Source organism: Castor canadensis, chromosome 14 (assembly GCF_047511655.1).
Source record: "Castor canadensis chromosome 14, mCasCan1.hap1v2, whole genome shotgun sequence".
Lineage (NCBI taxonomy): Eukaryota > Metazoa > Chordata > Mammalia > Rodentia > Castoridae > Castor > Castor canadensis.
This window is the reverse complement of record NC_133399.1, coordinates 63,361,848-63,387,814: the sequence shown is the minus strand read 5'-3', so window position 1 is coordinate 63,387,814 and position 25,967 is coordinate 63,361,848. Positions and strand designations below refer to the sequence as shown.

Genomic DNA, 25,967 nt, shown 5'->3' with positions numbered 1-25,967 from the left:
TCTTTCTTACCATTGTTTTGGTTATTTGGGAATAATTGAAAGTCCATAAGAACTTCAAGATTTTTTTCCTATTTTTGACAAAAAAAAAAAAAGCCAGTGGAATTTTGTTAAGTATTGCCTTTAATCTATGGATAGCATTAAGTAGTATGGGCATTATAACAATATTAAGTCTTCTAATTCATGAACTCTTCATGTCTTTCAATTTATCTGTGTTATCTTTCATTTCTTTCAGCAATGTTTTTACTTTTTCTTTTTCTGGTGATACTGGGCTTTGAACTCAGGGCTTCATGCTTGGCAGGCGCTCTACTGCTTGAGTCATGTCTCCAGCTCCAATGTTTTACATTTTTCTGTGTATAAGTCTTTCACCTACTTGGTTTTTATTCCAAAGTAATATATTCATTTTAGTGCTATAGAAAATGGAGTTGCTGTATTAGTCTTTTTAAGATTATTCATGTTTAGTATATAGAAAGTCTATATTGATTCTGTGTATTGATAGTTAGGTCCCAGTCCATGAGGCAAGTGTGCACAGAGTCTGAATGATTTTACAGAAAAACAAGAATGTTTTACCAAGGCGGTTGTTTGTTAGCTTGTACAATCTTTTCTATGACATCATGAGGTCAAATATCTTGCCAACAAAATGCAACTGGATTTCCACTTGAATTCAGGAAAATAGTTTCTGCAAAACAAAATGGAATAGATTAGGCTGATTTGAGTTGGGGTCTTACATTTACTTTGCGTTCTGCAATTTTGCAGAATTTGTTTATTATTCCTAACAGCTTTTTATTTTTAGTGAAATCTTTAGGGTTTTCCATCAAATGTAAGATCATGTCAACTGGAAGAAGAGATAATTTTACTTCTTCCTTTCAAATTTAGATGCCTTTTATTTGTTTTTCTTGCTTAATTGCTCTTACTAGGAATTCCAGTGCTATGTTGAATCCAAATGGCAAAGGGGACATCCTTTCTTAGTTCCTGATATTAGAGGAAAGTATTCAGTTTTTCACTGTTGGGGATGTTAGCTTTGACCTTTAAATGTATGACCTTTATTTTATTAATTTACTTCTATCCATATTCTGTTGAGTGCTTTTATCAGGACAGAGTGTTCAATTTTGTCAAATTCTATTTCATGATCAATTAAGATGATCAAGTGGTTTGTCCTCCATTCTGCTAATGTGATGTGTTGAATTCATATTGGAACCAGCCTTATATTCCAAGAATAAATCCAACTTGGTCATGGTATATAATTCCTTTAATGTGTTGCAGAATTCAGTTTGCTAGCATTTGGTTGAGTAATTTTGCAACAAAAGCAATCAGGTCGATTGCTCTCTTACTTCTTTTCTCATACTTCTTTTGTTGGGTTTTGGTATTGGGATAATGTTGACCCCATAAAATGAGTTTGGAAGTGTTCCTTCCTCTACAGTTTTTAAATAACACTTGAGAATTAGTGTTAATTATTTATATATTAAATGGAATTCTCCAGGAAAGCCATTTGGTCCTGTGCTTTTATTTGTTGGGACAATTTTGATTATTGATTCAATCTCCTTACTACATTCAAATATGTTCAGATTTGGGTTTTATTCATGGTTTAGCCATGAAATTCTAGGAGTTTATTCATTTCTTCTGTGTTGTTCAATTTGTTAACATATAATTACTCATAGTAATCCTTTATGATCTTGTCTTAATCCATTTTCTGCTGCTATAACAGAAAATCACAGACTGGGTAATTTGTAAAGAGAAGAAATTTATTTTTCACAGGTCTGGAGGCTGGGAAGTCCAATATAAAGACACTAGATTCTGATTAGGGCCTTGCTACATCATAATGTGGCAGAAGTTATTAATGGTGAGAGTGTGTACAAGAACTCACTTATTTTTTTTATAACAAAACAGCTCTTTGGATAACCAATCAACTCTTTCAATAATGGCAGTAACCAATTCATGAGTGCTGAATCAACATGAAACACTGACCACTTAAAAGACTCCATCTCCCAATACCATCACAATGGCAATTCAGATTCAATATGAGTTTTAGAAGGAACAGTCAAATCATAGTAGATCCATTTGATTTTTGTGGCATCAGTTGTGTCACCTCTTTCTGATTTTTGTTATTTGAATCATCTCTCTTTTTTACTTAAGGGTTCAATTTTGTTGATCATTTCAAAAACCAACTCTCAGTTCCACTGAATTTTTCTCTAGTCTATTTTGTGAATTTCTGTTCTACACTTTATTATTTACTCCTTTCTGCTATCTTTAGGTGTAGTGTTTTGTTTTTGTAGTTCTTTTAGGCATAAAGTTAAGTTCTTGATTTGAGATCTCCTATTTTAAAGCAGGATTTTGTTACTGTAAACTTTCTTCTTAGGACTGCTTTTGCTGCATCCCATAAGTTTTACTTGTGTATTTATCTTTTCATCTTAAGATATTTAAAATTTTCCTTTTAATTTTCTCTTTGATCCCCTTTTGTTAAAAAAATGTTACTTAATTTCCATGTATATGTTAATTTTCCTTCTTCTATGTTTTCTATACTAGTACCACATTTTGTTCATAAAAATATAACGGTATGATTTTACTTTTTAAAAATTTGTTTATTGCAGACAGCATATAAGCAATAATAGGAAGGACCAAGGGTTTTTGCTAGTTGAGATAAGGATAGCTATACAGGGAGTTGACTCGCATTGATTTCCTGTGCATGTGTGTTACCTTCTAAATTAATTCTTCTCAAACTAACCTTTTCTCTAGTTCCTGGTCCCCTTGTCCTATTGGCCTCTGTCACTTTAAAGTATCTGCATTAGTTTCTCTGCATTGAGGGCAACAAATGCTATCTAGTTTTTTGGGTGTCTTACCTATCCTCATACCTCCCTTGTGTGCTCTTGCTTTATCATGTGATCAGAGTCCAAGAATTAATTTAGAAGGTAACACGCATGTACAGGAAAGCAATATGAGTCAACTCCCTGTATAGCTTTCCTTATCTCAACTAGCAAAATCCCTTGGTCCTTCCTATTTTTATTTTGGAGCACTTTCTATCTGTGTCTGAGGAGGATGTGTATTCTGCCATTGTTGTGTGGATCTAATCAGAACATATAATAATGTTCAAATCATGTTTTCTTACTGATTCATCTGATTTAATTATAACTACCTCTGTTATCTTTTGGTCAACATTTGCATAGATTATCATCTTCTATCCTTTTAGCCTAGGTGAATCTTTGAATTTGAAATGAGTCTCCTACAAACAATATATACTTGGTTCTTGTATTTTTATTCACTTAGCTAGTCTATGTCTTTATCTTGGAAACTTAATCCATTTACATTTAAAGTAATTACTAATGTGGAAGTTATGTTATTTTGTTAATTATTTTTTGTATGACTTATTTTGTCCCTGTTTTTATTCTTTTGTTTCATTGAATTTTTTTTGTAGTGACATGCTTTGATTTCTTTCTCATTTCCTTTTGTGTATCTTCTAGGGGTTATTAATATTATTATTTTTTGGATACCATTGGAATTACAAAGACATCATATGACTATAACAATCTATTTTAAACTAAGAACTTAACTTCAGTGGAATATAAGAACTCTGTTCCTTTCTCTCTCCTCACTTTAAGTTATTGGTCTCATAAATTATGTATTTTCACATTCATCATTGATTTTGTTTATTTGGTGGTACTGGGGTTTGAACTCATGGTCTTGTGCTTACCAGGCAGATGCTTTTCCACTTCAGCCACACCCCTAACCCTTTTGCTTTAGCTGTTTTCTTAATAGGGTCTCATGTTTATGCCTGGGCCAGCCTATACTATAATTATCCTATTTATGCTTCTTGAGGAGCTAGAATGACAGGTGCATGACACCACATCCAGGTTTTGTTGGTTGAGATGGGGCCTTGTGAATGTTTTGCCTGGGCTGGCCTCATATTGAGATCCTCCTGATCTCTGCCTCCTGAGTAGCTAGGATTACAGGTGTGAGCCACTGTACCCAGCTATTTTTTATGTTTACACTAGAACTGAAAGTGATTCATGCACCACTATTACAGTATTATAGAAGGCTTTATGTTTTTGTATACTTTCAAGTCTAGAGTTCTTTCATTTCCACCTGGAGCATCCCTTCTGCATTTCTTGTAAAATAGGCCTGATGGCAGTGAGCTTCCTTGAATTTTATTATCTGAGAAGTCCTTCATTAAAGGAAGGTGCCCTTGTTCTGGGCACCTCTCAGAATTGGCAGTTGTTCACATCACCCAACAAATGAGTTGAGCAAAAGTCTTCATTGAGGCATAGGCTCTCTCCAAACATAGAGAAGTTTATCAAGTACTGAGCTTCTTTCATAGTAGTTAGAAGTACAGGGTGATACTATCTTAGAGATAATCTCTCAAAATGCCCTAGACTATTGGTTTCCCAAGATATTGGAAAGTCCCTGCATTGTGAAATAGGTGTCTTATCACATCATCCAGAGTACTTATCATTTCCTGCTCATTAGACCTAATTTCCATTATATCACTGTAAAAGATCAGCATGTGTTCTGTAGAATGTTAAGATTATAAATAGTCCTTTATTATTCTTTTGTTAATGAGAAAGGAAACATAGCAAAGTCCAATGACAAGACCAGAGAGAGAGAGAGAGCAGTAAGTGGGTAGATGGATGAATGGATAGATAAGATGCATAGATTGATGTTTTGTATAATATTCTTGGTGAGTGGGAACAACTTTTGATCTTTCCTCCTTTTTCTGTACCAATAGCCATATGCCAAATTCCAGAGGAAATTTTAATATGTTCTAGTAAAGATTCCATTTCTAGCACCTTGACTGTGATTGAGCCTATCCATTGTTTAAATGTGTATAGTTCAACATTGGCTTCCTTAATAGATCTGGTTTTCATAAGGGCCAGACAGATAAGTTAAATGGAGTTGGGGTGAGGATGACCACCTCTTCTTTCCTTAAGCCTTTTAAACAGACCCTACTCTGCTATTTTATCTAGGTTTTAATACTGCTTCTGATTTATAGTCTTGGTAGAGTTGAGGAAAGTTTTAAAATCTTACATTTAGTCTTTCAGTCCTATCATAATGAGTCTTTTCTCAAAGTTTAGTAAACAAATATCTCTAAGTATACCCATCCTAATTATGCTTTAAGGAACTGAGGAAAAAAAACATAAGCTGGGATCATGTACCTACTTTTGCTGTGAGATAAGCCTCAGGCATTCTATTGTCACCTTTCCATATGCCTACCATCTAACAGAGGGTTATGAGGACATTTTGAATCCCCTGAAATAGTTAGCTCAGACTCATTATCCAATAGCCCTTGAAAGATGTGGGTATAATCCTTTCCCTATTATATGGTTACTTTGAGAAATGGGTGTAGGTTTTGTAGGGAAGAACTAGGGAAGTCACTGCTGCATGTATTAGCATTGTAGGGACTTTCCTCAAAGAAACCCAGATTTCCATTCAGAAAAGAAAGTCTATTCTGAAACTAACTGAGGTGTGGTAATGGCAAAGGATTGTGATTTACATTTATAGTGATGAGCATCAGGCTTCTCATCTACAGGTGTTTTTGGCTTTCTAAATCAAGCAATACTCTCATTGGTTATCTAATTTTTGTTACCCTACTTAGATCTCCTTTAGCCCCCATTGCTTTCCATTATGTGATAATGTCTATCTCATCTAAATACAGTTAAAAACTCACATGGTCTCTAAAATACCAGTATCTTCAATTTCTACTACCATTAGGGATTCCAGATCCACAGCAGTACCTCCTGTTTGACCTTACATACAGAGCTAAGCCACTCCTGAGCTTCCCAGTGATGACAATGCTGTTCTCACTGGTGCATTCCTTATTGGCTTGGCGAAGGGAGTATTGGGAATTAGCTGATAGACTTCCTTAATATCAGGGGTTTAAAATAATAAATAAATTCTTGTAGGTCCACTTCTCAGAACTATTTGACTCCTTCCCTAATATTCTCCTATAGCAGTTATAAAATTTCTACTTCATTTACTACAGGACTTCATTATTTCTAAATTATAAGGAACCATTCTAACAATGTATTAGGATGGGCTTCTGACATTCTTACCAAAATGTTAGATCATGAAACAAGGATGAGTATTCCCTTACCAGTGAACTCTTCCTTTTCCAGCTTTACATTCTATCCTTCATGGTTCACTACATTCAGACTCCAATCCCAGACATGTTCTTCCAGTTTCTATAACAGCCAAGTTCTGAAGCTTGATGTATAATTCCTTTATTCACATAGCATGAGGATTAAGTTCTTAATTGGGGCTTCAGTCTAGATACTAGTCTCTAAATGATGCAGGGAGGAAAAACAGATCTTGAGAAGATAAGCTCATTTTATGAGGGACTTTATGAGACCTTTCAACAATGCATGACACATTTCTCCTAAACCAAATATCTAAAAGCAGTGAACCTTTATTACCTGACACAATTCTGATCTGGAAGCAGTTTAGCTGTGTAGTTCTGGATCATGGTTTCATGTGTTGTTGCAGTGAGAAATTGGCTGGGGTGGCATTATCTGTACTCTTCCCTGGAGCTCACTGAAGAGCCAGTTCCAAGCGCACTCCTGACATGGACACTGACTGAAAACTTCAGTTCTTCTCTGCTATGATATCTTCATAAGGCTGATGGAATGTTATTGCAACATGGCAGATAACAAGTGCTTGTAATAGAAAAGAAAAAGCAAGGAGAAAGTCACACTGACTTTTATGACCTATCACTTCTGCCACTTTCTATTGTTAGACATGAATTTAACAAGCCTCCATTCAAGGGGCATGGCTTTAAGCTTTACCTTTTGCAAAGAAGAATATTAAAAAAAATTCATGGGCTTATTTTAAACTTTCTCATAAAACCTCAATTATATCTTATACATGTTTATAATACTGCCATGAGTAGTATTTTGCTAGTCCAAAAATATTCAACCACTCAAAATTTAATGAATTAATGAAGAAATGAATGAGTTAGCAGACAAATGGACTTATTTACAAATAAGAAAATATCTAACAAGAGGTCTTAAACACATATGACTGGAATTTTCTACTTCATAATATATTGTTGATACACATAGTTGAAATATATAATGCTAATTTACATGTGTTATTTGATGTATATATGAGATATATCCCTTTTATTTAAAATAGAAAATGCTCCCCATACTACCAGGCTTCAACTAATAAACTGTCATAGGGTTCTCTACACATAGCAAAACTATTAGGCAGTCATAAAAATGCATAATTTCTACCCTAGACAATTACTATTGTCTGGGCTGTATGTATAATATAAACATATTTCTAGTAACCTTTCTAGTGGCTTCTGTAACAATGTTCTGCAAACACATTTATAATTATCTGGCTTTGATTTCAAGTTGGTCTACTGTCCAAGCATCCATTAAAATAGGCCTAAAAATTCCTAAAACAACCCACTCTGAAAATACCATGACCTGTGGTTTTTGTCACTTTTTTTTTTTTTTTTTGGGTGGCACTAGGGATTCAACTCAGGGCCTGTGCTTGCCAGGCAAGCATTTTACCACTTGAGCCATTCCCCCAGCCCTTTTTTGCTTTAATTTGTTTTTCAAATAAGGTCTCTTTTGTCAGGGCTGAATTTGAACAGAGATTCTCCTGCATCTGCAACTCAAGTAGCTGGGATTTCAGGTCCATGCCACCACGCCCAGCTTTTAGTTTGAGATAAAGTCCCACTAATTTTTGCCTGGACTGGCCTAGAACTGTCATCCTCCTAGCTCAACTTCCCAAGTAGCTGGGATTACAGGTGTGAACTATCATGTCCTGTGATTGTCATTTCTTAAAAGCCAAATGAAATTTGTTTTCTAATTAGCAAATGCTTCTCTAGAAATTTGAAGATGAAAAATGTTAAGAGATAAATATGGTCATTATGTCAAGGACTATCTTGGTTAGGAATTTTCTGGGAAAACAAAAGAAACCAAGACAACTGCAATACATTAGAAGTGTTGGTCTCTAGTCCCTCAATATATCAGAGGGCTATAGAAAGGTATTATTCATTCCAGCTGAATGGGTAGCTAATCAGTTCTGCTTAAAAGAAAGTAATCCAGTTTTGTGTTACTTCTAAAATAAATTCATTGTAAAAAAACTATTTAACCATAGATCCCTAAAGCTGATGCAGTGAAATTTCATTTGATGGTTTTCCTTTAAATCTTTTTGGAAATAAGAAGAACAAAAGAATCAGGCAATTTTTGGACTCATCAAAAAATTTTAAAAACTAAAAGAGATTTAGATATTTTGTTTCAGGTAACCAGAATCCTTAAGATTATTTGATATATTGAAAGAATGAGTACAGGATTTAATGGCTTGAAACTTTCCTTCTATTAAGAAATAGAATCTACATAGCCATTTTCCTCCCATGAATTATTTGTTCCTTTACAGAACTTCCAGCATTCTTTACTTCTTATTACAATCCACATGACAAAATTATTTATGTCTTTTCTTTCCCCTTATATACTATATAGTAAAAAGTTCTTCACCTACTCAAAAAAATTTGGAGGGTATTTTGCTGTTCAAAATAAACTTTTAGATCAGGCCATAGAAGTTTTTAAATTACATGATCTCTTCCCTCAAAAAATTGGTAGTTAGTTTATGATATCTGTGATGTCTTTCCAATTAGAATATAACCAAAAGTAATACAAAGAAACCTGTAACTGATGTGGGTAGGTGTTGAGTGGTAACCTAGAGTATAAAATTGGCACATGTTCTTTATAAATTTAAAGGAAAGACAATATTTTGAGGACTAAATGAATGAGAAAATGCATCAAAGAGGAAAAGAGAGGAGGGACAGTCATTAGATTGACCTTGGCTTATAGGTCAGGGTTGGCTAGGAAGGGAGACGTGAGCATTTCCTGGTGGAACAGAAGGATGAGGCGACATCATGGGAGGAAACTGTGCAGCAGGTGTGCTGGACCAGCAGACTAAGGGTATGGATCAGACTAGCACACAACTAACACTTTCCACATTTCTTAATGACCTACTTTGGTTTCTATAAAGATTTCAATATATAAAACCTTGTATTTTATGTTTTTATTATTTAAATCCTTGGAAAAACCCTGTTCATGGTCATGAGGTAAAAAGGACAAATCATCCTGTGTAAACAAGAGATTCTGCTACCTTGCTGACCAACAGGACTAGATATGCCAACTCCACATTGTTTTACAACCAAGCCTGAAAACATCTTGGTCTGAACTGTGCTTTGTAACTGAAATGTTTTCTAAATCAGCAAATTTAATTTTAAAAATAAAGCTCAGAACTGAAAGACTGATCAAGGATTCCAAGATGGCAACTAGAGAGAGGAAGCAGAAAGCATGCTTCCTAAAGTAAAATCTTGGAGGGATGCTGGAGATACATCTTACAGGAAAAACCACCAAGAAGAGGCAAAACTCCAACACCTCCACACCCCCAGCCTGTGCATAGCATCCCCACTCCATGTTAAACAGAGAAACCAGGAGGGCTCCTGTGCCGCCAGACGCCAGCACCTAACCTGCTTGGGAGAAGCAGACCACCAGGTGAGAAGTGTCATGCGGTACTCCCACAGACAACCTGGGCCAGATCAGCATAGCTCCCTGGACAGACTGACCCCCACCCAGAGAAAAAAACAAACTGAATAATAAACAAGAGCTGGGAAAAAAAAAAAGACATGTAGCAAAGAGGGCGGGGCACCCTGAGCACCGAAGACAGGGAGAGGGGCAATCCCTCACGGAACTGTAAATAAACAAGCCGGCTGGAGAAGGCAGGAGCAGCGGCACCCACCCAGCAATCAGGACCAGGAAAGCTTGTAAAAGTGGCAGTGGGAGGAAAAAAACTCCACAGGTGAGGGGGGAAGGACCACTTCCCACATGAACTGTAAATAAACATGCTGGCCGGAGAATGTGGGTGTACCGCCACCTCCCCCAGTGTGCTTGGAAAGGGGAAAGCTTGTAGCAGAGGCTCGCACCCAGGAGAACTCTAAGTAAACAAAGCCTGCAAGGCCAGGTGAGTGTTAAGCTCACGCCTGAGCTCTGCATAAATAAAGCCTCCAGCAAGAGCAGGCTGACAGCAGCGGGAAGGTGAGCTGCAGCCTCAGATGGACATTCACAAAGCTGTCTCCAGACTCTTTTTTGTCTTTTTTCTTTTCCTTTGATGAGACAACAACTGAACTACTGAACTACAACTGCATGATGAATGACTTACTGAAACTGTATTGCATCTGAACTTGGGACACTTTGTGGTGCTTTTTTTTGTTTTTTTTTCCCCTTTGATGAGACAACAACAGAACTACTTCTGAGACACTATCTCCAGGATTGGAGGCTGAGGGACTAACACCAAAATTATTAAGACTGAAACTTTATTGCATTTGAACTTGGAGATTTTTTAAAAATTATTTTATTTTATTTTTTAAAAATTAAAAAAATTTTTATTTCATTATTTATTTTTTTATCCTCTCTCTGTCTCTGTAGGGCCTGTTTAGCTTACTGTTGATTAGTGCACTATCTCTCCCTGTTTAGATTTTTGACACGGTTTTTTTGTTTGTTTGTTTGTTTTTACTTGCTTGTTTGTTTTTCCCTTTTTCTTTACATTCTTTGCTTTCCCTCTCCTCTCACCCTTCAACTCTAAATATCACCATTGTTATTATTACAAGCTAGAAAATACTTAATTGCACACAGTACAGGGACAGTAACAATACCAAGGGCAATGATGGGAAGACAGAAAAAACAGGGAAACCAGTTTCCCCAGAGCAAAAAATTAGTATAGAAAGAGGAGGGAAATGAAGAAAACAGATACTCAGATCCAGACTCCAACAAAACAAAGACAAACTATGCCAAAGAACCCAATGAAGCCCATTAGAATAATCTGAAAGATGAAATCCTCCAAGTAATCAATGAGAATTTTATAGAGATGATACTGGATATGGTCAACCAAAATGTGCAGGAGACACTCAAGAAATTCCAAGACAACAAAAATAAAGAATTTGATAAAGCACAAGAAGAAATAAAAGAAACCATAGAAGCACTGTATAAACACCAAGGTGAAACAAAGGACATGATTAATAAAGAGATAAATGAACTCAGGATGAAAATAGACAACATTAAAGAGGAAGTGACTCAGGATATGGAAAACCTCAGAAAAAAGAACGAAACAGAACTGCAAAACAAAATGGAAGGCCAATCCAGCAGACTAGAACAAGCAGAAGACAGAATCTCAGAACTTGAAGATGAAATGGTAATTAAAGGAAAATCCAAAGAACTATTACTTAAATAACTTAAGATCTGTGAAAAGAAAATGCACGCACTCACTGACTCCATCAAAAGACCAAACCTGAGAATCATGGGCATCGAAGAAGGAGAAGAGGTGCAAGCAAAGGGAATGCGTAATATATTCAACAAAATAATTACAGAAAATTTCCTAAATCTAGAAAAATATACTCCCATACAGATGCAAGAGGCCTCCAGAACACCAAACAGACCAGACCAAAATAGAACTATCCACGACATAATTTCATTACAACAACAAATACAGAGACTCAAGAAAGAATACTGAAGGCTGTAAGAGAGAAAAAACAAATAACATACAAAGGTAAACCCATCAAAATCACAGCAGACTTCTCAACAGAAACATTAAAAGCAAGAAGAGCATGGGGTGAGATCTTTGGGAACTGAATGAAAATAACTTCAATCCTAGGATACTCTACCCAGCAAAACTATCATTCAAAATAGATGGAGCAATAAAAATCTTCCATGATAAGCAAAAACTGAAACAATATGTGACCACAAAGCCACCACTACAAAAGATTCTTCAAGGGATTCTGCACTCAGAAAGTGAAACCCAACATAACCATGAAAGGTCAGGCAGCACCAAACTACAGGAAAAGAAAAAAGCAAGAAAGTAAGAGTAACATCAATTTAGGTACACACAATCAAACATTCAAACAACTAAGACAACTAAATGACAGGAATCACCACATACCTATCAGTACTAACACAATGTTATTGTGTTATTCCCCCATTAAAAGGCACTGTTTGATGAACTGGATTAAAAAGGAAGATCCAACAATTTGTTGTTTACAGGAGACCCATCTCACCAACAGAAATAAGCATAGGCTTAGGATGAAAGGCTGGAAGAAAATTTATGAAGCCAATGGCCCCTGAAAACAGGCAGGAGTAGCAATACTTATCTCTGACAAAGTAGACTTCAAACCTACATTGATCAAATGAGATAAAGAAGGACATTCCATACTAATAAAAGGGGAAATAGACCAAAAGGAAATAATAATTATCAACCTATATGCACCAATGTCAATGCACCCAATTTCATCAAGCATACCCTGAAAGACCTAAAAGCATATGTTAACTCCAACATAGTGGTTGTGAGAGACTTTAACACCCCATTATCATCAATAGATAGGACATCCAAACAAAAAAATCAATAAATAAATCCAAGATCTAAAATATACCATAGATCAAATGAAACTAGTTGATGTCTACAGAACATTCCATCCAACTTTGACACAATATACATTCTTCTCAGCAGAAAACGGAACCTTCTCTAAAATAGATCATATCCTAGGGCACAAAGCAAGCCTCAGCAAATATAAGAAAATAGAAATTATACCATGCATACTATCTGATCACAATGCAGTAAAACTAGAACTCAACAACAAAAGTAAAGACAAAAACCATGCAAACAGCTGGAAACTGAATAACTCATTACTTAATGAACAATGGGTCATTGATGAAATAAAAGAGGAAATTAAAAAGTTCCTGGAAGTCAATGAAAATGAAAACACAACCTACCGGAACCTATGGGACACAGCAAAGGCAGTCCTGAGAGTGAAGTTTATAGCCATGAGTGCATACATTAAAAAGACTGAAAGATCTCAAATCAACGACCTAATGATACATCTCAAACTCCTAGAAAAATAAGAACAAACAAATCCTAAAACAAATAAAGGAGAGAAATAATAAAAATAAGAGATGAAATCAATGAAATAGAAACAAAAAAACCATAGAAAGAATTAATGAAACAAAAAGTTGGTTCTTTGAAAAAATAAACAAGATCAACAGACCCCTGGCAAACCTGACTAAAATGAGGAGAGCAAAAACCCAAATTAGTAGAATCAGGAATGCAAAAGGGGAGATAACAACAAATACCATGGAAGTCCAGGAAAGCATGAGACTACTTTGAGAAACTATATTCAAATAAATTCAAAAATCTTAAAGAAGTGGACAGATTTCTAGATACATATGATCATCCAAAACTGAACCAAGAGGATATTAATCACCTGAATAGATCTATAACAAAAAATTTAATTGAAGCAGCAATCAAGAGTCTCCCTAAAAAGAAAAGTCCAGGACCTGATGGATTCTCTGCTGAATTCTATCAGACTTTTAAAGAAGAACTGATACTAACCCTCCTTAAACTGCTCCACAAAATAGAAAGGGAAGGAAAACTGCCTAACACATTTTATGAAGCCAGTATTACACTTATCCCAAAACCAGGCAAAGACACCTCCAAAAAGGAGAACTATAGGCCAATCTCCTTAATGAACATTGATGCAAAAATCCTCAATAAAATAATGTCAAACAGAATTCAACAACACATCAAAAAGATCATTCACCACGACCAAGTAGGCTTCATCCCAGGAATGCAGGGGTGGGTCAACATACGAAAATCAATAAATGTAATAAACCACAGTAACAGAAGCAAAGACAAAAACCACTTGATTATCTCAATAGATGCAGAAAAAGCCTTTGATAAGATCCAACACCATTTCATGATAAAAACTCTTAGAAAACTAGGAATAGAAGTACCTCAATGTTATAAAAGCTATATATGACAAACCTACATCCAGCATTACACTTAATGATGAAAAACTGAAACCATTCCCTCTAAAATCAGGAACGAGTCAAGGATGCCCACTGTCTCCACTCCTATTCAACATAGTACTGGAATTCCTAGTCAGAGCAATTAGGCAAGAGGAAGGAATAAAAGGAATACAAATAGGGAAAGAAACTGTCAAAATATCCCTATTTGCAGATGATATGATCTTATACCTTAAAGACCCCAAAAACTCTACTCAAAGGCTCCTAGACTCCATCAACAGCTATAGCAAGGTAGCAGGATATAAAATCAACATAGAAAAATCATTAGCATTTCTATACACGAATAATGAGCAAACTGAAAAAGAATGTATGAAAACATTTCCATTTACAATAGTCTCAAAAAAATCAAATACCTGGTGTAAACTTAACAAAGGATGTGAATGACTTCTGCAAGGAAAACTATAAACTTCTGAAGAAAGAGACTGAGGAAGACTATAGAAAGTGGAGAGATCTCCCATGCTCATGGATTGGTAGAATCAACATAGTAAAAATGTCGATACTCCCAAAAGTAATCTACATGTTTAATGCAATTCCCATCAAAATTCCAATGACATTCATTAAAGAGATTGAAAAATCTACTGTTAAATTAATATGGAAACACAAGAGGCCACGAATAGCCAAGGCAATACTCAGTCAAAAGAACAATGCAGGAAGTATCACGATACCCGACTTCAAACTCTATTACAGAGCAATAACAATAAAAACAGCATGGTACTGGCACAAAAAACAGACATGAAGACCAGTGGAACAGAATAGAGGACCCAGATATGAAGCCACACAACTGTAACCAACTTGTCTTTGACTAAGGCGCTAAAAAAAAATGATGGAGAAAAGACAGCCTCTTCAACAAAAACTGCTGGGAAAATTGGTTAGCAGTCTGCAAAAAACTGAAACTAGATCCAATTTTATTACTGTTGGTGGGAATGTAATCTAGTACAACCACTCTGGAAAAAAATTTGGAGGCTACTTAAAAAGCTAAACATTGATCTACCATTTGATCCAGCAATACCACTCTTAGGGATATACCCAAAAGACTGTGACCAGGTTACTACAGAGGCACCTGCACACCCATGTTTATTGCAGCACTATTCACAATAGCCAAGTTGTGGAAAAGCCAAGATGCCCCACTACTGACGAATGGATTAAGAAAACATGGTATTTATACACAATGGAATTTTATGCAGCCATGAAGAAGAATGAAATGTTATCATTCGCTGGTAAATGGATGGAATTGGAGAACATCATTCTGAGCAAGGTTAGCCTGGCCCAAAAGACCAAAAATCGTATGTTCTCCCTCATATGTGGACATTAGATCAAGGCAAACACAACAAGGGAACTGAACTTTGATCACATGATAAAAGCAGGAGCACACAAGGGAGGGGTGAGGATAGGTAAGACACCCAAAAAACTAGATAGCATTTGTTGCCCTCAATGCAGAGAAACTAAAACAGATACTTTAAAGCAACTGAGGCCAATAGGAGAAGGGGACCAGGAACTAGAGAAAAGGTGAGATCAAGAAGAATTAACCTAGAAGGTAACACCCACGCACAGGAAATCAATGTGAGTCATTGCCCTGTATAGCTATCCTTATCTCAACCAGCAAAACCCCTTGTTCCTTCCTATTATTGCTTATACTCTCTCTTCAACAAAATTAGAGATAAGGGCAGATTAGTTTCTGCCAGGTAGCGAGGGGTAAGGGGGGGTAGAGGAGGGAGTGGGGGGACGGTAAGGGAGGGAACCCAGGGGAGTGGGGGAGAAATGATCCAAACAATGTATGCACATATGAATAAAATAAAAATTAAAAAAAAAGATCTGAAAGACCAAGTGTTCTTGCCTTTCCCATAACCCCTGCAGGAGATCTTAAATAATTGCCTAAAGCTAATTTATTTAAGGTTTTAGAATATATTCTTGAATCTCAATTTTAAGGGTAGGTGAGTACATTTTCTAAAGATCTTACATACAAAAAGTACATAGAGACCCAAGTCTTCTAATCTGGTGGAAGGAAAATGGCTTTTGAATCACACATATTTTCATCATCAGTGTTTGGAAGTAGAGTATTGAGTAATGTGAGATCTGGCACGTGATTCTGGATAAGGGAAAAAAGATTATTAAAGGTGAGTTGTCATCATCTCAACTGTGTAACACCACTTAGAAATAGAACGGTAAGCAGTAGATGAGTTGCAAGGCTTTGATGGCACAACATGGAGCAATGGAGATACAATGGTGTTTAACATGACCACATCTTTCTTGCTATATGATGTGAGAGATAGGCAGCTACAAAATCAACACACAAAAATCAGTAGCATTTCTAGGCAGTAACAATGAACAGTCTGAGAAAGAATTCAGGAAAACAGTAGTATTCACAATAGCTTCAAAAAAATGGAAATACCTAGGAATAAATTAACAAAGTAGGTGAAAGATATATGCAATGAAAATTATAAATCAATAAAGAAATCAATGAATACAGTAGAAGATGGAAGGACATCCTGTGCTCATGGATTGGCAGAATCAATATCGCAAAATGTCTAGCTACCTAAAGCAATCTATATGTTCAATGCAATCCTTATCAAAATTCCAACGACATTTTTCACTGAGATAGAAAAGTCATTCCTAAAATTCATATGGAAGCACAAATGACCTCAAATAGCTAAAGCAATCTTGAGCAAAAAGAGTAGCACTGGAAGTATCACAATACTTGATTTCAAACTGTATTACAGAGCCATAACAGACATGAAGACCAATGGAATAGAGTAGATGACTTATTTTTTAATGGCTTCTATATGTCAACAATACCTTGGGATAGTCAAAACAGCAAGTAACCTAACATGCCAGGAAGAGTTAAAAGGGCAAATTTTTTGTTATTTAAAGAATTTTTTTCCTTTTTCTCTTTTCTATGTCTAGGTATATCATAGAATTTTAATTTACTATTTTATATCAGTTAAAGTAAAACCTGGTTAGAATTTTAAATTATTAACATAAATGTTACCATTCACTTTTATATTATATAATACTAATTTTAATGCAAACATAGTAGCATTTAACTTATATGAGGAATCACCAAATTCACATAATTTGTGTTTACAGTTAGTATATGCATCTGTACTTTCTTACCAGAATAACAAAATGATGCAAAAAATTAATTCAAATATTTTAATTTCACTTTTTGATATACACACTGTATGTATTTGGTTTAGTGATGAGTAAGAAAAGATTGAAAGGAAAAGGAACTCTGGGCTGTGCTACCTTTTTCTTTCCTTCTATGTCATTATTTTTAATATAAATTCTTGACTTGTATAGGGAAGTGAATACAAATAATAATGAATATAAAAGTTTTCCTTGCTTGTTAGCATTTCTTAGATGAAATTACCTTCCTTCTGGATTCAAAGCAAGATTTTTCTAATGGACAGTATGCTTCATGGTTGTATTAGTCAACTTTCTATCACCATAATGAAATAGCTGAGGCAATTAACTTATAAAGAGGGAAGATTTTTTCAGTTTGAGAGGTTCTATTCCAACATCAAGTGGCTCCATTGATCTAGGCCTCCAGTATTAATGATATATTGTGGTGGGGGCACACATTGAGTATGCTGCTCACCTCAAGAGCCAGGAAGCAAGGAAAAAAGAGACTGGCTCCCAGTGACCTAAGAACCTCCCAGTAAGGTCCATGGGACCTCCTATTAGTATTGCATTGGGTAACAAGCTCACATATGGACCAGGGAGGCATCTATCCAAACCGTAGCAATGGGCCTCATTAGAGACATAAGAAGTTTACCTTTCACTCAAGAGTTGGTGAACTTCCATGCATCGTGAATGCACTGGAATTCTGTGCTTATGGTGAACGTCATTTACAAATGTGGAGATAAAAAACAGGATCATCCAGATTGCGTCTTCTTCTCACATTCATGCTCTGTGTATCATTAGACTCCACTTAAAAAAACCCAAGTTCAAAGATAAAATTATGAAGAGTGTCAAGAAGGCTATAGTAAAGCGTTCAGCCAAGCGTGGACCTTTCTGAGATTGCACACCCGGGAGCCTGTCCTCAGTCACAACCTTCCAGAGCAGTTGATAGGGTGATTACTGAAGCAACTTTAATGGTAGGTCATACAAAACGTTCCATAAAATCTACCCTACCATGCTCCTAAAAACTACTTTGTTCTTTTAGCAAGTGACATAATTGCTAATGTGACTTTAAAAAAGTAATTGCTGTGACTTAAATGGACATGAAAATAATGCAGTGGTTAATTTTGTTTGTTTATAGATATTTTGTTTCTAGGAGTTTTGCTGAACTTTTGGGCTGTAGCCAGACAAGAGCTACACTTGGGCTGACTCCCAGTTCTAAACATTGTGGACCCAAGCCCAAATTTCAAAGTCAAGGACTAGGGACTATTTGGCTACTTGGAACTATTAGAATTTGGGGGTGGGGAATGGGTCTCAGTGACCTTAGCATTGAAGAGAAAAATCTGAAAGTCAGTGGATTTCTAGCACCTCATCTCCTGCTACTTTGAGCTCTCACAAGGGGAACCCATTTAGATTTTAGGATAGAAGGAAATTCACTGCATGTAGAAGTTGATGTTTTTAAACCTTTTGCTAAAGGTGGATGAGATAAGGCTTGGACCTTAGGGGCAAAGCAAGAATTAAATGACCAAGATCTACTAGGGGAAATCGGGCAAGAGAGCTGCATCTGATGAGGTTGTGTGTTCCACAGTTGATCTTAAATCTAATGCCAGTACCATGAGAGCTACACCATCTTGCATTTTTCAGTGTTTGTTATAAGAGTAATATTTGTTGAGTTGTTTAGCCACTTTCTTTCATTTAGCCCAAGAATATTACAATAAGGACCAAAATATTCCCAGTATCTCTGGAAGATAAGCAAGATCTATCACATAGTTATATGATGAGTGAGACCCAAATGTAGGTAAATGAGAATAATTGCACAGAAGGTGCCAAGAGTAAACAGGCCATTTCCTTCCCCTCAGAACCATGTTCTCCCTTCAGGTACATATTGGTCTGTTCTTTTGCTGATTTTATCTGTGGTCTTGAATGGATTTTTACAAGGTCTGTGGAGTTTCAGCATGCTGTTACATATGTTTTAGTACTGCTGATATTCAGTTTTGCATGTGTTTTATTTTATTCTCCTAGTAGTATTAAAAGTAGGACAAGAATTATTTAAAGGGGAAAAGAGATTATTATTTCAGTTTAAGGGTCCCGATAGGATGGGGGAAACTTGGAAACTGTAGAGTTCTCTATTGCTATTAAGTGTGACTCAAAAGCCACCCTTGGTTTTACATCGTCTCTATCTATAATTTTATTTCTCCAAAGCATTTTTTTCAGACTTGCACAGCAGCTAATCCTCATAAAGGAAAAGCCACATATGAAATTTAAACTCCAACACTTTTGCTAAAATTCCTGTAGAACAATATCTTCTCCCTCTCCATGACCATATTAAATTGACTACATGGAATAGAGTCAACCTTTTCCCTCCAGTTTCCACCTTTGGGTAGAATCCAAGCATTAACTAAGAAAACCAGGTATTATCAGATGTAGATTGTCTGGAATAAGTGTTTGTAAATTTTAGAAGTAACACTTCATAGAGTGAAAACATTATAGCAAAGACAGAACCTTTAAATACATCCAATTTTAAAATGATAGTAAATGCCAAGTTATGTAAGATGTGTACATCTATACTTCTAAAGAATTCCAGTGAAGTCCTATGAAGGATCAGATTTTATGTCCAATTTTTCACAGAAGGGATCAGATATTAGAAGGCTCTGCATAGACTTTTTCCCCCCAGGTCCTTTGTTAGCAAGTACTAGAAGATAAAGACAAGGACTTATGGACAAAAGGTCTATACAGCCTTTTCTACTTGAAAATTAAAACATTGAATTTCCAGCATCCTTTGCAGCTAGGTTACTAAGTTCTGGCAATGAGATGAAAATAGTTAGTATGGGACAACTGAGAAAAGAGAACTGACTCGACTTAGAGATGGGTGTTTTTTCCCTTCCCCCTTTCTTGCTTTTGAAGGTCTGGAATATAATTTTCATAACTGAACCCCATAGTAACAGCAGAGAGAAAAAAGGTGCTTTGGTTTCAGATGACTTCCATATCAAATCTACCTTTTTACTTAGGATGCAAACTCTATGTATTTAAGCCACTTATGCTCTCCTTGCAATAAGTGCTTGTGCTCTAACTGGTCTTTTTCCTCATGCCTATCATAAACAATGATTAACCACCTCTCTTAATCCTTCCCTCAGAGTCTTGGGTCTCTCAAGATAACGTCATGTTTTCAAGAATGGCTGATCATGTTTTTCTTCCATATAGCATTTATCAATGACATTCGGCATTCTGATTAATTGCCATTACTATTCATTTAGTAGTGTTCAGAATTCCTAACAGACATAGGCTAACTTGGAGAGACATTTTTTATGGGGGTTGTTTTATTTTCTCTTGAATTGTACATTGCTGACAACTATCTAATGAAAGTTCTTGCTTTTAAAGTATAGGTTCCATGAAAACCAGCTGCTTACTTGAAATTGATAGGGTTTGAAATTCTAGCAAGTGTTCAGCATGGTTATTCAAAGTGATTTCATCTAATGTTTTTTGTTTTGTTTAGAGACAAGTTCTCACCCTGTAGCCCAGGCTGGCTTTGATCGTACTATCCTCCTGTTTAAGCTTCCTGAGTGCTGGATTACAGGCATGAGACACCATGCTTAGCTTCTTTTAGTACTTTTAACTTCTATGTAAATTTTGAGAATAACTTGTACTTGTGTTTTCAAAACTTGAATTATACATACAGAAACACTTAAAGACATTATCTCTGAATCATTAGGACATAGAATGCTTGAAGTTGATATACTTTGGAAATCATGTGGTATTATTTCTTTATTTCTCTTTTATGTTAATAGCTAAAATGAGAATAAAACCTCAGTTTTCTGCTGACTTTATTGTTCCTTTCCTCAGCAGAGTAATTGCTTCTAATTATAAGAAAAATATGTTAGGCATGTATTAATAAAAAGAAAAGAAAAAGAAAAAACAGGTTGGACATTAGATCCCTAATTGACTTCTGGCTTTGAGGAATCTTCTGGAATCAATACTTCACTTTATTCTGGGAGCATGTTTACTCACTTCAAAGAGAAAGTGAAGGAAAGATGTCAGCAATACACATTTAGTCCTTTCTGAGTATGATTTCTCAGGGAGCCATTTTGTATCACAGGAAGCAGCTGACCCTTGTAAGGTAGAGGAATGACTTTGGAAAAACATGTAAGAACTGTTTCAAAGATCACATTTTGTGGTCATGAATTGGTACCTAAGTAACAGACTGGGCAAGAGTATTACACAACTGTGCTTGAACAACAAGATGTAGATACAGAGGCAGAGGTAAAGATAGATACAGGTATTAAAATGTTTGCGCTTGGTTTGATGTCCCCACTCCACAAGAACTAATACAGAAACCTTTAAGCAACAGAGGTCAACACGAGAAGGAGATCAGGAACCAGAGTAAAGATCAGTTAGAGATGAATCAGCTTGGGTTGTAACACATTTGTACATGGAAGCAATGCTAGGAATCTCTCTGTATAGCTATCCTTATCTCAACTACCAAAAATGCTTTGTCTTTCTTATTATGCTTATGTCTTTTCTTCAACAAAATTAGAGATAAGAGCAGAACAGGTTCTGGCTGGAAGCGAGGGGGGAGAGAGAGGAGAGAGTGGGGGAGGGGAGAGGGGGGAGAAATGGCCCAAAGAATGTATGCACATGTGAATAAATGAATAAAAATTTTTTTTTTTTTAAAGTTTGTGCTTGGTTTTAAATTCTAAGCCTCTTCAGGACAGAAAATTGATGAAATTTTTCTTTGGGTCCCTCTTCTATAGTGCCATGCCCCAGTCCTACTTATAGTATGAATTCATGATAATTGTGACTTTTTTAGCTTCTAAGGTAGTTTTTGTTTTGTTGTTTGTGGTATACAAGATTGAACTAAGGGCCTCATGCTTGTTAGGTAGGCACTCTTCACTTGAACTACAGCCCCAGTCTTTTTTTCTTTTAGTTTGTTTTTTCAGATAGGGTCTTGTTCTTTTATCTGAGCTGGCCTTGGATGGTAACCCTCCTACTTCCACCTCCTGAATAGCTGGGATTATATGTGTGTACCTCTATGCTTGGCTCCTTAAGTAGGTTTTGATACTTACTTTATCAGTTTTGTACTAAAGATGAGGTTTTGATTAATGATATGTGTGAAATTTATCTCAGGAAATAAAACCAAACCAAATCTCCCAAGCCCCACCAGCCCTTTGTCCAAAACCAAACAATAACAGTCACAAGTATGTTGGTACTTATCTGTAATCTCAGAACTAGGGAGGTGGAGACAGAAGGATTGTGAGTTCAAGGCAGCCTGGGCAACAAATAGAGACCATCTCTCAAAAAACAAAATAAAAAATTGTTCTTACTTTGTTTCATGTATGAAAAGATGAAGACTTTGCCCTTCAATGTTTTTAAAGTCCGCTAAAAATGTGCAATATTTTCCACAGGCACAAGAAAGCTATCTCATGAGGGGTAGAATAGGGAACCAGCTTACATAGGGTGGAGGGCTCCTAGAAGAATCACAGTGAAAAATAAAATGGAACAGACAAAGAGCTGTACTTGAGGAAAGGACTTAACTGTTGGCATGATAAGTCTGAATCTGTTCTGAGCAGCAACAGGGAGCCCTTGGAGATTTTTAAACATGGAAGTGATAGAATAGCCATGTTGTGCAGGAGGAGGGAGCAGCAGGAATCACTGCAGGCAGAGAGACCAGTTCATTGATCATTTCTGTCATCAGAACCTGCAGTGAGTCCAGAAAATTGACACAAGACAAGTATGTTTATTCAGAAAATACTAAGTACCTGATTTGGGCCAGATCCTGTATTATAAAGTGAGATTGCATTTATATTTCTGCTTTCCACAACAGTACATACCAGTGGGATGTAGTGTGTGTGTGTGTGTGTGTGTGTGTGTGTGTGTGTGTGTGTGTGTGTGTGTGTGTGTATGTGTGTGAAGAAGGCCCAATATCTAATGGGAGAAATGGAGGAATAAATTTGGTAATCAACTTTAGTACAGAAGGTGCAATATTGTGCTTAAAGCATTAGAAATTAGAGAAAGAGGTAGTAAAAGCTTACCATGAGATTGGCAGAAAGTATAATGGTTGATGATTGCAAATGTTAGCAATTGAGTCCATCTGAGTTCAAGAGTAATCTGACCATATCTAGATAAATTGAAAGTATATTGTTTTTTGGTTTTTTTTTTTTTTTTTGCTTCACAAGTAGTATACATACATTCTTTAACCAAAGTAAAAACCACCTATATTTTCACCAAGAAAATAGAAAAATAAAAAATACTAATCAGTAATGAAAACGATTGAACTAGATCTATCTTTATCAATGTGGATGAACCATTCAAGTATAATGTTGAGTGAAAAAAATAACAGAAAATATACAATATATTATATATACAGTGTGCAATCATTCATGTCAAAAATGTGTACTAATTTTATAAAAGCAAGGCTTTAAAATCAAAAACATGTGATTCAGGATAGTGTTTACTTCCAGGGGCTGGGGTCTGATGTGCTTATATGGGTAGTGCAGAGTAGCTTCAAATTTCTGGGTCATTCTTTATTTCCTGTGCCAGATAGTGGCACTCATGAGAGTTCACTGCATTCGATTTTATATTCTCCTGTATATCATAAATAATTTCTAATAATTGTTTTAAACTTTCCTCAGAAGCTAGAGTGTGATGGCTCACACCTGTGGTTTCAGCAGTCAGGAGGCCAAAGCAGGAGGATCACAAGATCAAGGCCAGTGTTGGGTATATAGCCAGTTTTAGGTCAGCCTAGCTTGCACAGGTTTCACAAAACCATTTTCCTTTTGGAAAAAAAAAAACCTTTCCTTAGAATATGACATGCACATTGTTTACCTACTACAATAGCACTAATTGTGAGGGACTGATAACATGCTCTGTTCTTTTAATGGCTTTTTTACAGGACATAACAAAATTTCCAGGGGATTGATATTGCTACCAAGAACTTCCACCATAAACGTAATGATGCTTTTTCATGTATTTTTATATTTGGGGTACACTTAGAAATGGTCTACTTAGCTGGTCATGGTAGTTTATCCCTATAATCCCAGCACTTGAAGGCTGAGAGGCCAGCATTGGCTACATAGTGAGACTCTTGCTCAGAAAGGCAAACAGAAAAAAGAAATGGTATACTTCTTGACCACATCTGTATAATCAAGAATACCCAAGCAAGACATTGACTTTGATGATGCAAACCGATGTTCTGCATAAGAACTGGCAAAGATACTGCTAAGTCTGTTCAAGGACTTAACATAATTCCGAATTTCCTATTTCCTGACTCAGTGATGATAATGGATGAGTGTGAGTTTCCTTTGGAGTTCTTCAGAGCCTCTAGAGATAAGGACTTCCACCATCAAGGAACGCTAACCCTCCCCACTCTGGTACAAAGTCAATATGAAATCCAGCCCTGGGTTTTATGTTAGGTGGTGGGTTCCTGGCTGCCTGTTTAGGGCTGCCACTCTTTCCCCTCTGTGCACTGTGGTCCTGTTGCCTACTGAGTGGGGTTTCCCTCCCAAAGCAGAGTGGAATTGTTCATTAGTTTGCAAAAAGAGACTGCTGGACTCACTGTATTCTCAGCTGAAATTCCCAGCACCGGGTGAGTTGTGCTGAAGATCCAGCTGAAGCCAGTCTGAGCTGCTTTCTCATGCTCATAACCACAGAAAAATTGAGAGCTTAACGTCTGGAGTGTGACCTGCATTTACATACATCCACCAGACCTTCGGTGCTTGATCTGCTGAGGGCTTATTGGAGGGTTCTCATCTTTTACTTAGAAACTATTGAAATCCACCCAAGAGTTATGACTAAAAACAGGAGCCTGGGGTTAGACTATAATCAGTATTTCTGTGTTTTTCTGTGAGGGAGGCATGGAAGGGATATTAAAGCCACTGAATAAATCATGTCCTCTGACTCTGGTGCAGAGGGACACAGCACTTCCTGTGCTAGGCCCAGCTGATGGACCTCTATAAAAATCTTAGCAGGCACTTAGGTCCCAGCAAGAGCTCTGCTGGGATGAAGTCATGGAGCGCCTGAGGACAGCACCCCCTCTCCATCCCCATGGCAACCGTCAATCTCACAGGAACTGAAGCGAAGTCTTGGGTATGTGATTTCTCTGGGAATGCCCTCTGGGATGGAAATGCCTTATTAAATTTCAAAGATTCAAGTACTGAGACTCAAGGGAGAAGGGCTACAAGGGTAGTGAAGCAAGTCATTTTCTCCTTATTGGGAAACAAACTTACAAACCTTAGCAGACTGGTGGGAATTACAGGTTGGCATATTTTGCTAAAAATATTAGACTTCTACATATACGTGCTGCTTGGTAATAGGGTGGCCTATCTTGGAAATTTAAGCATTCTCTGACATTGCAATTACTCAAGGAGAGGACAGATGTCAATTAGGCAAAGAGACCATAGGGGTGGGGGATGATGGAATTGATTGAGTTCCCTAACAATGATAAGGTTGTTTGAATTGTCCACAAAGCTAGAGTTGCATCTACTAGGATTTGTGTCTATGGTAGTATCCACTCATATAGACCAGTCTCCAGAAAGAATACACCAGATGTAGGGGAAATTTAAGGAACTGAAAGATAATATAGGGTGAACAGAAAAGCACAGATAGGTAGCTGAGTAATCTAAGAGTAATTATTTGAACACCCAAGATATGTAAAAGGAGAGAATATACTAGATGTTTTCAAAAATCTCTTTCTAGTCTCAGAATTGCAAATTCAGATCTTTGACAAGTTTGAGAGGAAAAAGCTATAAAACCATGCCATGCAGGGAAATTCAACATTGCTAGTTTGTGAGGATAGACTTCAACTAAAAAGAGTCTCAGACAGAGGTGAATGAAAAAGTGATGGATTTCACCTCAAAAAAGGGAGAATGTGGTGACAACTTAAAAACTTTAACTTTTTTGTTTGGATCTTTCCAAACAAAAAGCAATGATTAAAAGTTGGATGTTAGTCCATTCAGTCTTCCTGTATCCTTTCTTTGTGTTCTTGACACCAACCTAATAATT

General features: G+C 36.4%; 2 long non-coding RNA genes across 2 annotated transcripts in view; one reads left to right on the top strand and one right to left on the bottom strand.

Annotated features, from left to right (window-relative positions):
* Positions 1-25,967, top strand: part of LOC141416874 (uncharacterized) — a 256,905-nt gene that overhangs the window by 24,037 nt on the left and 206,901 nt on the right. The window lies entirely within an intron of this gene.
* On the bottom strand, positions 17-6,719 carry LOC141416432 (uncharacterized). The gene is made up of 3 exons (XR_012441157.1): positions 6,399-6,719; positions 6,080-6,265; positions 17-676 (listed from the first exon to the last, which is right to left on the bottom strand). It is a non-coding gene; the product is annotated as an uncharacterized lncRNA (long non-coding RNA).